This window comes from Empidonax traillii, unplaced genomic scaffold, assembly GCF_003031625.1.
Source record: "Empidonax traillii isolate 1590-97213 ecotype Southwest subspecies unplaced genomic scaffold, ASM303162v1 scaffold1176:size335168, whole genome shotgun sequence".
Lineage (NCBI taxonomy): Eukaryota > Metazoa > Chordata > Aves > Passeriformes > Tyrannidae > Empidonax > Empidonax traillii.
Genome location: NW_020956369.1, coordinates 59,005 through 71,203, shown reverse-complemented (window position 1 = coordinate 71,203; position 12,199 = coordinate 59,005).

Here is a 12,199-nt window from a genome sequence, read left to right as displayed (position 1 = left end):
ACTTCTGGATATTTAGAATTTGTCAGAATCTGCGTTTATTCACCCGTTTTGAAAAATGGGTAAGAACATCATGCTTATCCTTTTTGAAGGGCTCCATTAGCAGACAGATACAAGATAGGACTATTCTGCAGTAGGGGAACAGGATTTGACAAGTGGAAGAGGGAAATACACACATTTCCAAGTGCTCTGCAGAACTCACCGAGCAGCAACCAGGGCAAGAGGACAAAGAGATGATGCCTAAGGTTTAAACAGAATAATACACCATCCCAACACTCTTTCAGCCATGAAAAAGGCACTGTAAGACCAAGGATATACATACGGAGGCTCCTTTGAGCATCCCTGAGCCATGGAGAGCAGGGAAAAGTGTAAACTGTATCTCCTCCTTTCAGGCCAGCTCCGTGAGGGCAGCACCCACTGGGCAGATGAGGATGCCAAGCATTTCAGCCGGTGAATTAACCCAGAATTAACCCAGAGCCCTCCTGCCCCACAACAGCTAGATCCTGTTATTTCTAGGGCAGAGGTTGAGCGTGCTGACTATGGTCCCACTCCTAATTTTTTCCCATGAAAGCTCAGTGAGAAGGCTGCTGTGAAAACAGCTTCAGTTCCAGCAATGCTGCTTGCTTTCCTCTTCAGCAAGTGTGAAACATAACTGAGTTATACCAGTTTGGGGGTGAGGGGAGGGAATTACAAAATTGTCTGACAAATTGCCACAGATTTCCCCAGGGACCAGCCCCTTCTCCTGGGTGACTGAACGGTTTTGCTTAGCGCTCAGTCACACAGACCCTATTCTGTTTATGATTTCCTTTTTCTGAGAGGTCTCTTAACTGTTCCATGGATTATTATTTCCCCTCTATTTCTCTCTATTAACTTTGAATATTTATTTACCTTTTTAACTGCTCTGAACCCTTAAGCTGACGCTGTTACAGAATTAGTTAATAAAACCTCCACATCTCTACATGAGTGCTGGTAACCAGCTCAGAACCAGTGAAGCTGATGTCTTTTTCTTTTGAATGTCACTACACACTGAGGCCAAAAAGGCTTTGCTAGTGCACTGGAGCACAGAATGTATCACATGAATATCTTCAATCAGATATTGTAAGTATTTCAAGGTCTCTGTGTGATCCAGTTTGGTTTGCTAATCTCAAACGTCAATTCAAGTCTTCTCTCAGTTTCTAGGGTTCCTCCCTGAGGGTTGTTCAATCCTTGCACTCATTGTCCAAGGACTTTATAAAAGGCTGGGGAGTCTAGATTAACATTCAAGCTGTTGGAGCAGGCAACAGGTCTCTTCTTAGGTCTCTAAGTGAAGCATCCATCCATCTCCCAAAAGATGTTTAACTGCTCACACATCTGCATTTCACAGCGGTCTTGAGAGAACTCAGCACAGTACAAATTTGACACACATTTGTATATCTAATATTGAGGGAAAACCATTTCCAAATAGCTGGTTTTTCTTACTGTAACACTAACCCTTTTCCATACTTTCCCATTCAGTCACTTCACAGAAGACAAATACGCTTAACTCCTAAAAATTTGTTACGGGTGACAACACCAGGAATAAAGATGACAGGGACCTTGCAACGTGCAACCTTCAATTTTACCTGCCTCTGACCAAAACATTGAAATGTGAGGATGTAATTACATTCACTGTGCCAAAATCTTCTCTCTCAGCTATATTCCCATAACAGAGTATTGTCCTTTACCCTGCACTGAACACAGGTGATGGAAAAGGATTCTAGTCAGTTCTACTCCCTAAACCACAGAAGCTGTCCTTCCACAGTAATCTCTTCATCAAACCACCAGATTGTTCTCTTGCTTAATGTGACAGACACAATAAAACACTAGGGGCTTTGAGTTTCTTTCCAGAGTTCACAAGGTATGTTGGCTTGCACATACATGCTTTAATGACAAGAGCTAGAACACACTGAAAAAATATGCAGCAGCATTGAAAGTGATCCAGGATGAGCAATATGATATTCAGTTTTACTAATTAGTGCAGAACATAGTTACTAAATTGCCAATATCATTAACACATTGCATGCAACTTTGCATAATAGACTGTAAACTAACCACATTGTAATTCCTGAGAACAGATAAGCACACTTGGTAGATGAGGCTCCTGAAGAAAATTTCCTTAGTCATAACAGGATCCAACTCTTCTACTTTCCCTCCCCTACCACGTAATTTCTTTAAGCAGATGACATAGATTGGACACAGATTTTTAATATTTTGCTGGTTTTTTTTTCTCCCCAGACAATCAGAGAATCTCATATGACTCTGTGCAAAGCTGAGTGAATTTTCTGGATAAAGCATTAAAATCCAGGTCTCGCTCAGTCACTAATCATCTTGTATATGCAAAACTCCACATCACATAGATAAGAGAAGATAAAAACCTGACAGACTCCCAGTTACTTACCTTTCATATCACATTATTTATTTCAACTTCATTTGACAAGAAGGGTATATAACCAAAACAAAAAGAAGGCTTTAAAAAAAGAGAAAGCTTCATATATTTTAAAAATTCAGGAATATCAAGAGTTCTTTGGCTAACAGCAAAACAAAGCCTCTGCCTGGCTTAGCCTCCTCTGTGGTGGCTGCACTGCCAAACTTCACAGTCACAGAATCATTAGGGTTGAAAGGGACCTCTGGGGACCACCCCCAAATCTGATACAGTAATTCTTAACCTGTAAGTGGCCAAGAATTTCCCACAAGCTTCCATGCTCCATCACACTCCTTAGCAGAGACGTGAACCCCTCCCCTCTAAAGCCACACATGGTACCCTTTGGATCTCACAGTTTCTCTCTCTCTCATCCCACACACTTTGCTCAGGACAGCACCTTGCGATTTGCCTGCAGCAAGGTATATCCCTGACCAGTCTAAGGCATGGAGACTCTTCAGTCTGGTGCCCTTTTCCAAATCCTCTTGCCCATAATTAGCTGGTGTTTGAATACAGTCAGTTGGAGCTGAGTATGTTGTCTGTAAACAATGTGAAGGGAGTGAAAGAGAGAGAAAGTCAAGCCAAACAACTTGACATCCTGCCAGCCCAGCAAGCATCCGAAAGGAGTTTTCAATTTCACATCAACATTTTTTTTTTCCAAGGAAAAAAGGGAACTTGCACTCTACTTAAAATCTGTTACAATCCTATACACTGCCTGAAAAGGAGTGTACTTCACCTAAACCCCTCACATTTTATAAAAGAAGCAATGGATGAACACATATTAGGAGTTGTGATGCTCTTCCATCCCTACCCATCAGCTCTTCCTGTCGAAAGGCTTTATATATTCAAGTGTACTGGAAAAGATTCAAGCCTGCCCTTTTAACCTGGTGTGAAATATTCTTCTAAGTTAGTGTGGAAGTTTCAGCATTTAATGTCATGCCATGCTCTCCTTGCTTTTTATCCTGGACCACGTGCTTTCATTTCTGTAAATGGTGCCTGCAAATGTTTGATTCTCTTGCCAAGTTTAGGAGCTATCCAAGGGGGATTTTAGTCTATACTAATAAATTAGAAATATACATGTTGGTTAAAAGCAGTCATATTTCAAATTTATTTCCACCATTGCAAGTTTTCAAGCCTGTGCCTAGCAGAGTAAAACTACTGGGTTGCTGAGGATATTTCTCTAAGACAATTATACAGGTACTTAAAAAATTTAGAATTTGCAAACATCTGGCAAAACTTTTCTAATTGTCTTCCCTTTTCATCTGCTATTCCAGTCCAGTTGATTAAATACCCTAAAACATGTTCTGATATTTTCAATAAAATAATTAGAGTTTAAACAAAAAAAGCCTCCCAGATATGGTCTCCACAACACAACTCCACTCTCCTAACATGTTGTATCCACAGGAGATGCCTTAATAGATTAACAGGCCTGAGAATTTTCTGCTGGTTCTCCTTGCTGGCCAGACATTCCCTGAACTTTAGAAGCCATTTAGACTTCATCACAGTCGTGACTCTGAGCTGATAAACCTTTCTAATGAGGCAGGTATATTAGCATGGACTTAGTACCTGTGCTAATGTGTTTGCACTCACACCCAGCCAGAGGACTGTGTGAGCCTTTTTCTCCCTGGCAGACATATCTATTGCATTCTATAAAAACAGTCCCTGTAACCTGCAGGCAACTGTGCAATGAGATAGAAGCAATAGCTGACAAAACACAGACTGAACATTCAGCATCCACAAATACTCCTATTGAAATGAGGAGGGCCATGGGCAGGTAAGGTTGGCTCATCCTCAAGAGTACAGTTAATCCAGGTACACACACCATGTGCAGTGCTCTTGCACAGTCCCTGGGGAGATCACTTACAGCTTTCCCTTAGATGGGTTTTATGGACTTTGAAAGAGCTCCAGGTACTCAACTTAGCAGCTTAGAAATGTTCTGATCTCAGCGTGGCAGACACTGTATAGAAAGCGGCCGGGGTTTCAAACAGGTTCTCCTAATCTTTCACACTCTCCCTTTTTAAGCCTTCTTTCCCAGGAACTCCCAAGTGCTTCTTCACAACTGAGCCTCCCCCATCCCAGGTAGCCACATCTTCCACTTTTAGAATAAAGAGACTTCACATAGTCTACAGAGCATTGCCTTTGCATTGACTCTGCCAAGTCTTCTACACCAAAACCACAATTACTCAGGAATCAGGATATAAGGGGAATTGCTTGGTGTTCACATGCATCACATGCTAAATTAGGATGCCAGAGAATCTAGAATCTGTGCTTCAATTCTTTGAAGTTTAGCCTACAGAGTAAGTCTTACCACCACACAAATATGATCTACAAGCATTTGATGGTCTCAAGCATGAGTCTACAAATGCCATCCTAGCACAGATCAGATATTTTCCTTAAAAACAAAAAAATAATTGGGAAAAACACACCTGCTCACATGAGGAAAGCTGAGCAGCAGCAATGAAATGCTGCCACTTGTTAATGCCAACATGAAGAGTGCCATTATGGTCGCCAGGTCACAGCAATTAGATGAACTGTGGCTGCTGGTGTAACAACATGTTGTTACTGAGCTGCTGTGAGAGGACAGGGCTCAGATGTTCTTCATAAAAGGTAACAGGCTGCCCAGTGAGGCTGTGGAATCTCCATCCTTGGAGATATTCAAAAAATGCCTGGACATGTACCTGTGAAATCTGCTCCAAGCAACCCTGCTTGAGCAGAGTGTTTGTGTAAGGGGTCCTTCACAGGTCCCTTCCTACTGCAGCCATCCTGTGGTTCTGGAATGACACAGCTCCTTTCCAGAGACATGAAGATAATGCCCACTGCTCCACAGTGACACTACTTCAAAGCATAAACTGACAACTGATAAGGATAAACGTGCAGTGCAGATTTTATCCCATTTTGGAAGTGGCACTCAGGCAGCCAGCATGCCAGCCCCTCATCAGTGCTTTATCAGTCCCCTTTAGCCACCAGTCAGTGCTGATCCTTGCTGAGCCAAGTTCCTATCTAACACTTTCTTGTGCTGCCACTAACACAGGTGACACTGCCCAACAAGACTCAGCAGAGAGCAGGGTCTCTTATGGCACAACAACTCATCTTCCTTCTGCCTTGGCAGGACAGCATGGGCAGCAGAACAGATACAGAGACCAATCTGTGAAACCAAAGACTCACCTTATACCAGGGAACCCAAGGCAGGCAGTTCCCAGCCACTTTATTCTAAACTGCGGTAGTTGAATCTCACGAGGCAGCCACAGAATAAAATCTGTTGGGGTTTTTGTTTGTTGGTTTCTGTTTTACTTAGATTTGTTGTTTTTTGGGGGGTTTTTTTGTTTGTTTGTGTTTGTTTTTTTTTTTTCAAATACAGACCAAACGGACAGTGTTGAGGAAAGGATTTGGGGAGAAACAGAATGGAGAGTCAGACCTTCCTAGACATAGCCCAAGGTGTAACTCTCTGGACAGATATTCTGTACTGTTTTTCCCCTCTGCTCTTCTGCTTGTCGAAGAGCTAAAGACCTGAAGAACAATCTGTGCCTCATTCTCCAAATCAGGGACTACAACAGCATCGGTAAAGCAGCTCAGTCCTGCTCCATCTACCTCAGATGTCCCACATTATGCAGGATGTCAGTCACATTGATGCCAGAATACAGTTTGTGCAAATACAAAGCCTTTTCCTTTTATTGACTCAAGTTATTTACTCAAAATAAAGAATCACTGGCCTGAGACGACAGAGATACTTCTATGGATGAGGTCTATGATGTTTTAAGATTTTCTCTCTCTGACTGGAGCTTGTCTTCACAGAAATGCTTTCCCAGCTACATGGTGCAATTACAGTGGTGTAGTTAAACCTCTGTGGTTATATTAGAATTAATTCTTCCTCCCTGTAATCACTCTTATTCCAGAATAAGCATGGGGGTTTATGTTTTGTTTTAACTACTTCCAACTACTGCACGGGGTAAATAAACAAACACAAAACCAAACATCAGAGTAACAGTGCCCAGACACAAGGCAAAAGCCACATTGCTCCCTGAGTTTCTTTTCACACTGAGAGGTGTTCATGTTCAGGCCGCTTAGTTAGGCTGCCTTGGCCTCTCATGGTACCAGAAGTGCAACGCAGAGGTGATTGCATGGAGACAGCAGTTTATGGCCCACATCCCCAGGTGTGTTCCCCCATTGTTGTGACTGTCAACGTCAAGGGGAGCTACAGCCCACTTTCAGCCAGGTACCACGTGGCAGCTTCGCTCACCTCCTCCAAAGCCACTTTATAAAACTGTTTCCCAAAGCCACCCCTCCTGCCACCACTCTGCAAGGTGTTGGGGTCACGGCCACCACAGGAAAGCAGGAGCAGCTGTGACCAAACCTGGGATGAAAGGGCTGAGCCACAACTTCCCCTGGAATCACCGTGGGGAAGATGGAGGTCCAGGAGGTGGATCGGATGCCTTACCATAACCTGGGAGGGGCTGGGATAGTTGCAGGGGTGGTGTGCTCAACTGCCTGGAGGGAAGGTGCGCCTGGAATCACTCATCGAGAGGTTCCAAAGCAATTAAGGAGAGACGCTCACAGGATACATTGTATTTTCCTTTTTTTTTTTTTGTTAATTTTTCTCCGAGGAAATTGCTGGTCCTCGCTATCAATGTACTCGTACCTCTTTTCCGGCATTGCATGCAGAAGATTGTACTGACAAGTAAATAAATAAATAAATAAATAAATAAATTAAATCCCCCACATATTTCCCATGAACTCTTATTAGTGGTAAGAGCCCATTCTACAGTTCTTGTTCACAAAAGACTCCAAAATTATCAGATCTAAGTAAAACTTCTCAGGTGAAATCATTTTCCCAGTACAAAACATCATTTCACTAAAACCAAGCCTTTTCTCTAGCAGTATGCTTTATTTGTTAACATTTAGGAGCTCTCAAAGGAAATTTTTCTGCATTAATTTTAAAATTTCACTCCTAACAAAGTTTCTTATACAGAAATTTCCTGTTTTGTTTCGACTTTTTATTTGTTTGTTTGTTTGGGGAGTTTTTTTTAAACATGGAGAACAAAAATCCCTCAATTTTCTAATAGTTGTGAAAAGTATTGGTTACTCGTTTGAACTTGTTATAGGAAAAACACTAGGAAAAAGACAACATTGTGACTGTGTCTGGTTTATGTTACTGGTTAATATGTTATTAAAATGTTTAGGTCTTATTATGCACTTTAAAAATGTTAGCACTTAATATGCTCCGATTAGGGTTTAACAAGCCCTTTAAAATGTTACGATGTTAAACCACCAAATCACATTGTCTCTAAGGAGTAAGAGGCTTAAAAAAATCTTCTGTTCTTCACAACCTAACCCTTACATTAATAAAAACAAAATCCAGTCATAATAAGTTTATATCATATATCAGAATGTTTTGACATCCTTAATGACTGGGAGTTAAATAGTTGGCTTAGCTCTGTGTGCTAGTGTGTGCTTGTTTGAGTGTAGGAGTGAGGGTTAGTGGTTTTCTGAAAGCCTTAAATAACAGAGATAATGGAGATGAACATCGTGCGTTTTTGCCATAACTGGTGTCTGGAATCCCATTGCCTAATTAAAAGGGCCAGTTATACGACTGAATAGCTGAGAAAATACCCATTTAGCCAGGGCAGGGACACTCACCAACCTGGGCCACCTCACTCAAACCAGCCTGTGACATGCCATGGCACTGGTGGTCATGGATTTCCAGTGTCAGACAGTTCTGACAGTCATGCTTATAATAAACAGGTTTTGTTACTCTTCGTCACTTGGAAAAGAAAGCTGCACAGCAAAGTATGTCTATCAGAAACTCCCAACACAAGGTGCCAGTTAACAGGGTAACAATGTTGGCTTCATGAAACAGATACAAGTGATAAAACACTTTCCAAGTATAACATTCTAACTGGGGGAGGAATTGTTGTGGTCTGACCACGGGGGACACCTTCACTGGTGGTCAGCAAAGGTCCTCTATCTACAGCTGCACATGAAAGGTCACAGCAGCAAACGTGAGAGGCTGGTTTCTGTGTTCTGCTCTTCTAATTTAAGTGTGCTACTCTGAAATTCGGGTGATCACCCAGGCAAAATGTATTCACTTCAGTAGAAGTCCAGCTTCCTTGAAAACTATAAATCTAGGAGACAGCCAATCACAGGAAAACAAACCCACATGACTTATTTAGCTCATTACAGAGTGTGAACAGTGAATTCCACAGTAATAGTCACGGCAGATAGTTCTCAAGGTTGAAATACGCTTGCACACCCTATTCATCAAATAATTCCGAATAAATAATTCAGAAACATGCTCAGCCTTCACGGATAATAGAAAGTGGTCGAATTAGCTCAATGAACTATTGGCTGCAATTAACTCCACTAAGCTGTAAAGGGCCATTCTTCATGGCTACACTTTTCAAGAGGACTCTCTTACAGTATTACTGAGTATTTTCCAGTGACATGGGATGTGTTTTTGAGCTGATTAATGTCACAAGTTGAATCATTTCAAGACGTGCAGAGCACTGATGGCTCCCTCCTTTTTATTTTCTCACCACAGACGGCTCAAGTTTATGTTACCAATTTAACTTATGCACGTCTGTGCTAATATACCACACCTTTATATTCAAGTCCACAGTGTTTACTTATTCCTCATTAAATGGGACCGAATTTGTTGCTAGATGATGTGACCTGGAGAATTTCTCTTGTCTTTGGTTTTACTTGTTTACTAACATCAGCCTGTTGTGAAACAAACATGAAAAATGTTCAAAGGCATAAAAAAGTTCTTTCCCTTTCTCTGGAACTTTAGCGTTCTGTTCAATTTAAATATGTGGTAAATTGACTTTTTTTTTTTCTTTTTTATTTTCCATATTAATTTCCCCATGTTCCTTTGTATTAAAATAACTAACACAGAAAAGTGATTCCATCTGCTCTGCACTCAGTTGTTTATGCCTTCAGAGATGCTGGGCTCTGTGAAGAGAGCAATGGAGTGCTTCAGAGCTACTCCTCTCAATCCACATTTTCTCCAACCTCAAGCACACAGAATCACAAAGTTATAAAACTCACCAAAAAAATAAAAATAAAATAAAAAAAAAAGGCCAGTGCTTTAGTTTTCTTTGTATTTTCTCTCTAAGGTCTGAACTTTTCCATTATACACATGGCAGTTTTTCAAAGTCTTCTGTTTAACAATTACAGCTTGAAGCTTGTGTGTGAGAGAGACAAGAAACAGGAGAAGGAAAAAGAGAGCAGTAGGGAAGAAAGACAGAGAGAGGGAGAGAGACGGAGAAAGACAGCCACGGGATTGCTGAGTCAGCAGGTATTCTTTGCCCAGGAGGTGGCTGGGGTACCAAGGCCAGAGATAGGTGCCCGTGCCAGCAGCTGGCAGGGTGCCCTGATGCACCCGGGCAGCCAGGTCAGCCTCCCGCTCTCCCGTTTTCTGGGGACATGTGTCTGTGGGAGGTGCGTGAGCACAGGCAGATGCCTGGGGCCAGCAATCCCCAGGACAGCCCGTAGGCAGATGTTCTGCACAATTGCCTGCACATTTCCCCTCTGCGGACCCATAAAACACCCAGGCCTGTCTCCCTCTCTTTCTTTTGTGCTCCTTTCTAACTCATTAACTCGTTTCAGCAGCCAGGGGTCGGTTTTGCCCTGTGCCAGCCCAGTCTGGGAGCTGCAGTGACAGCCGACCAGGGCAGCAGCTTTGCCGGCAGGAGGTCGGGAAGAGGCGCAGGGCAGGAGAGCCCGGCAGCACGGACACCTCCTTTAGCTGGGCTCCATAGGCTGCTTCCCGGCTTCCTTCTCTCAAAGAGATCGGTCCGAGCGTGCTCTGCCTCACACACAATTCACCCTGTGCCTGGGACACCAACCGAGACTGGCAGCGGGCTACGAGCAGAGGAGCTTGCAAACATTCCTGCTGCTGGGAGTGCTTTCCCACAGTGCCACACAGAGCAGCGTTTGCTGCAGTGGAGAAACTACGAAATTCAGATCCCCTTAATATTCCTTAATAGGCGAAAGGCAGAAGAGCCGGGGGAAGAGAGCAAACAATGTGCAACAGTGTTTAAATTATAGTAAAGTACATTAACAATAAATACTCCCCTGTCAAGAATATGTCATGTAATTATATTTACTGCACTGAACAGAGGTAACCAATGTTTTGAGAGGGTGGTTTTGCACTCCCAAGATGACTCTCCTTTGGGGACAGCATATGTGAATAATCAGTCAGACATGGGATATCAGCTGTGAAAAAACTCCTCCAGCACAGTGTGCCAGATGTGATGGCTAGAAAGTTAGCTCCCTCTCCTGGATTAGATCAGAAAGTTAATGCACTGATCTAAACCAAGGCTCAGGTATCATTTTTATTCTTTTTTTTTTTTTTTTTTTTTTTTTCCCCTTGTCTTAGAACTTCAGTCAAGAGAAATCTCTGTTTCCTGAAGAGCTGGGGTGTGCAGAGAGACACAGCACATCACCTAAGCAACAACTACAACAGTTCCACTCCAAACTTACTGTGATCTAATTAAATTGCCATACAACTGTAGGGTGCAGAATACAGACCTGTACACATCTGCAGAGCCCAAGCAATGTGACTTACTGTCACAAAGTACCACAATCCAAGAACCTGTCACTGCAAACCAGACCCCTCTCCTGGCCCTGACACTCTGTCCATCAGTCCTTCTGCAAGCACAAGGACCATCGCTGTGAGCAGCAATTGGTCCTGGGCAGAGTGAACGTGAGGACAGCAGGACTTACTGCCCAGGCTGAGAACCGGAGAACTAAAGCTGGGATGGAGACAGAGAGAAGATCATAAGAAGAAACTTTACTAGGGTTTTGCTGTTTTTCTGTGTGCCTTTGCAGAAAGACTGAAATACTGCACACACAGTTTCCAGACCACATGGGAACAAAAAGTCGGTCTATTTAGAGAATTACAGATTCAGTTTTCAGATCATCAAGGCTTGAAAAGCTGAGGTGCAACTAGGAAAAGAATGAAATCATAGGTGTTCATAGCTTGCTCACCATTTGGGATTTGATCAGATTTGCATAAAATCAATGGTGAAAAGATTCCCCTTCAGTGTAGGGCTTACAACAGCTGTATGAAACTGCACATACAGAAGTTTAAATGAAATTGTTTTCCTGTATAACTGTAGACTTTATGAACTGCTAAACATAATCCTTTATGATTATATAGGATTCTTCATGGGAGAAACATTTTTTGTGTGAGAAACTGAGATTTCTCCACACTTTGAGCAGTACCCTTCGCAGATTAAAGACACACTACTTATAAATGAGAAAACAAGGCAGAAAACCAAAAAGTAAAATGAAATGCACACACAAGTGATTTGTCCAAACAGGAAACCATTAGGATTAAAGCCCAGACTTTTCAACGACACTATCTCTGCTTTCACTACAGAGCGAGCCATTCTAAAATGGAGACTTTTTAAAAAAAAAAAAACAGTGACAAGAAAGAGACACATCTATGGACAATTCAAGCTCCTCTAAGTTGGAATCACTTTCTGCAAGAGGTTTGCTCTTTCTACTGAGGAGTCAACTGCCTTCCAGCTCAGACACTCCAATTAGGTAGTCGGAGCCTTTTAAGAGCAGTATTGCCAAGGAGTTTCAGAGCGAGCATGGGAATCCAGGCCATAATAGGAGAGGTTATTCACTACTGTTTCTCACAAGCTGGGTCAGAAAAACAATCCTGTTATCCAAACTCAGAAGCTTTGGACTTTATATTACTATTATAAGTGCGTGTTCATAGACACACACAGAGTTGTCTCCAGGGGTGTTGGTGCTGTG